Raw genomic sequence first — 4,253 nt, 5'->3', positions numbered from 1 at the left:
AGAGGAGCAAGACAAAGCCAAAAAGGGGCTGCATTCCATCCTAGTGCCGATAGAGGAGCAACTCACTATAGAAAAATCTTGAGCTGACACTACAGAGGCCACTTTGGGAGAAGCCAAGATCTCTTTAGAGGAAGATGAGAACTCATTTAAGATAAGAGTCGCTCAACTCCAAAAAAATGAGGCCGAGGCTGCTCACTTGCAGGACCAGCTAGCAAGGATTGAGAGGGCTATGCACCAAACTAGAGAAGAGCCAACTCAGGTGAGGGAGGCCTTATCCCAGCTGGCAGACAAGGTCTTTACTATGGAGCACTGCCTTACGAAAGTTGCTGCCAAAGGTGTAAAAGTCTTCAAGCAAAGCGAGGTCTTTTATGAGAAGCTGCTAACATAATGTAAGGATACCTTCCTCACTAGCTGGCTCCGACCAGTGCAAGAAGGAGATAGAGGCATGCTTTCTAGAGATCGACCTTAGCCTTGTATCAGCACTAGCTTTGTCTTCCTTGAGCAGTGGTTTGGCTAATGCGGGAGGAAAAGGGAATGTGGTGGGCGATATTGAGTTGCACCCCCAATGAATTTTTTTTTCTTTGAAACTTAGTTGGTAAAACTTTGTAACCCAAGAGAAGCCATCAGACATGAATGAATTCTTCTGAAATATTCAGATTTCTTCTCTCTTTCCTTGTGTGTATGTCCTCGTACTATGATTTTTTGACTTAAATGGAGATAAAGTTCACCATAGAGGAAGTCTAGTCACACTGGGCCAAACCAAGGAGGGACAGGGTTCAGTTGCTCCCAGATTCCTAACAAGATCCCCTCAACCAAGCCTTTTTCAGGCATAGCCAAGGATGTGCTTCAGGTTGGAGCAGAGGCCGATGACTAATCCATCGAGGCTGTTAAACTGGATCATGCAGAGATTGCTTCAAGTACTAGATCGAGCCGAGGAATGGGAGGATAAGGTTCAGCTACTCCCAGCATTCCTGCTAAAATCCCTTTAGTCAAGCCTTCTCCAAGCATAGTGGCGGATGTACTTTAGGTTGGAGCAGAGGCCGGTGACTAACCCATCGAGGCTGTCAGGTCGGCTCTCCTAAAGATCGAGAGAGATCTATCCAATGTAGAGTTGCTTCTAGATGTATCAGAAGTCCAGTCTGTCATTGCTGGAGTCCTGACTGATACATCAGAATAGCTTGTCAAGCTGGGGCCGGACGTATCTGACCTTGGAGCGACTCTTTTGGATACGATAGAGATTGCGGGCCAAGGTGCTACAATTGAGTCTTCACCCATTGTCATCATTGAAGTCTTGGATGCAACAGCCAGGATGCCTTAAGCTACTCATGCAGGGGCTAGAGATCAACCTACCAGGATGGCTCCAACAGCAATGGTAGGCTTAATTGAAGTTAAGGAGGTGGTCAAGGAAGCAATCGCTATGGCGACCAAGACTATAGAAGAGACTACGGGCCCCTCGCGATGTGTGGTTGAGGTGTCATTCTTCTATCCTCTAATTGAGTCTTCTCTTACCACTTTCCCTGAGCAAGATCCCCAGCCCTCTGCTCTTGAATGGACAAATAGAGAGGGTGAGACAGCGATGTTTGAGTACTATCGATTCTATGAGATAATCAAGAAATTGATACCTCTCAAGGAAGAAGAGTATCTTTTAAGTATGACTGATGAGGAGGCACTCTTGAATTCATATCACAGCATCCTGATGATAAGTCTTCTTTTTTTTTTTCTTTTTTTGCTCAATACTTACTCCTGTGCTCTTTGTTGACTAATCAACCAACTTTGGATGGATTTTGGCATTCGAGCATTGGAGACTCAGCTAGCAGCATCATGTGATCACACAAAGGTGGCCGAGAAGAATGCATCTTAAGCTATGGATCGGGAAAGGACTACTGAGCATAGTTGAGACCTGATAGAGCTGGGGCAGAGCACTGCCAAGGAGGCTCAGGAGAGTCTCTAGAGACCACTCCACAACTCTCTTATTAGGAATGTGAAGTTGAAGAGTACCTTGGAGGCTTTTTAGTGGAAAGCTGTGGAGCTGAAGAAGAAGAGTCCTCAATCATCTGAAGCTTCTCATCCTACTTCCTGTGAATGAGAGGTTTTGGTTGGTACATATGAGGAAAGTGATTGCCTTCAATGAGCTACTCGTAGAGAGACCAAGCTTTAACATGAGATCATGAAACTCAAGAAGGAGCTTCAGATGGTGAGGGTTGAAGAAGCTTCCTCTATCCGAGCTAACAAGGCTCGCATTCTTCAGCAACTTCTTCCTCTATCCGAGCTAACAAGGCTCGCATTCTTCATCAAGTTGCTGAGGTAAAGATAGAGCTGATCGAGGCTAGGAGGAAGATTGATCAACTAGAGGTCAAGGCAACTGGTCTTCAAAGAAGCTCTCAAGTCCGACCCAATCAAGTGGATTTTGTAGATGGGGCACATCGCTAAACTAGTGCAACCTCACCATTATCGAGAGGAGGCCTCCAGAATCTAAAGCTGAAGCTGCATCGATTTTCAGGTCACTGATGTGAGCAGGATCCTGGGTCCAAAGAAGATAGAGAAGTCACAAACTTCCTTCAGGTGAGGCTTCAAGTACTACTAGTTGGTCCTCCATAGCCATCTCTCAGCATTGGTAGGCTCCCTCGCCCCTCAGTCGGCTTCCTTCGAGGAAGCAGCAAAGGCTTAGGAGGAAGGAAGAAAAAGATCCAAAACTTGACTGCTTCTATTGTACCTTGATTTGATGTACTGTATTTCTTTAACAAATAAAAGAAAACTTCCTTTTACTTCTTGTATTTATTTTGTGTGGACTTTTGTTTTGATTCTTCGACAACATAGGATGAACAACTTTTTCATTACCCATCTTGTGCTAGTTTGGAACTCATAACAAGGCATTTTGCCTCCCTTTGATCGTGTGGAACATCATGCCTTGTACTAACTCTAGCCAGTGGCTTCGTCTCTTATGAATTTGGGGCTAGTGTTATCTAAAAATCACGAGGAGCATTTATTGCTCTACCAATCGGCACATCTTCCCTTCTGGAAGACTGTGTAATTCTTTAATGCTGCAGTCCCCGAAATGATATTTTGTAGAAAGGGGTGCCTGGAGTGTCTTTCTCCAGAAGGCGCAGTCTTCTAGAGTCACTAGGGTTGTGACACTTGGTGCTTGATTTGGGAGGTGAAGGGGTACTTCCCACCTGAATCCTTTATAAGTAGGAGGAAGGACCTCTTGCTTACAGTCAAGCCCACTTTTATTTTGGTGAAAGCATTGGATAGGATGTTGCTGGTGCGATCTTCTGATAGGGGTGCAACAGTCACCGGTATTCATTACATCATGGAGGGATTCTCTTCCACCCTCCGGTTGGCTACAGGGCATCCAGGTGGGGTGTGCCTATAGGTACTCCAATTTTGTTAAGGTTCCAATTATTCTAACTAGGAGCTGCTAAGGTTCCAACCATTCCAACCAAGGCTGGTTGTTGATTTCCAATGTTGTTAATGTTCCATTGCCTTGGTGTGGATCTAGTCAAAGATGGATCTGCCTGCACCAGTAGTCAGTCTAGATGAGGAGAGAAGAGCTAGTGAAGGGGGCCTTCCCGACATCAAGCCCTCCCAGAAGGTCTTTGGACCTTTCTAGAGGGCAATCTTTCACCTCCGAAATGAGTTCCTAGGGCTCTCTGAAAGAAATATTTGAGAGATGGATGGATCCTAGGGGTATGCTAGCCTAATGGAATCATGCCATCCCTGATATCCTTCGGTAGCCATGAAGGAAATCTTCTGAGAGCTGAGGGTGGGGCTCCTACCCCCAAGCATCTTTTCTTGCATTTCAAGTCCATACGCTTTGTAATTTGATTATTGAGTCGAAGTTCTGTATGCTTGAATCATAAATAAATAAAGAAAGATTTTTATTTAAATCTTCCTTTGTATCTTATTGTGGATGACTATTATGGATGCTTTGAATGGATGTGCTGAGATCCAGGGCTTTGCCTCTCCTTAAATCCCAGTCTTGTTACTTCGGTGAAGGTCTCCCGAGGCCTTGCCTCCCAAGGTCAGCAAGAGGTTGTGAAAGCATCGGCTTACCCATCTTTGAGTTTGTGGAGTTAAAGGAAGAGGCTTTTCCAAGGGTCGGTCATCCGAAGCTTGATCGTTGAGAAAGTAGAGGGCCTTTCGAGGTTCTAAAGCATGATGGTCCTTGACTAGGGCTCCATCTTGCTTTGGGTCTTGATGAGTACTTGTCTTAAAGTTGAAATACATCAAGGCCTCTAGGACTTGAGGAAGAT

The sequence above is a fragment of the Elaeis guineensis genome, chromosome 11, assembly GCF_000442705.2.
Source record: "Elaeis guineensis isolate ETL-2024a chromosome 11, EG11, whole genome shotgun sequence".
NCBI lineage: Eukaryota > Viridiplantae > Streptophyta > Magnoliopsida > Arecales > Arecaceae > Elaeis > Elaeis guineensis.
Note: the sequence above shows the minus strand (reverse complement) of the source record.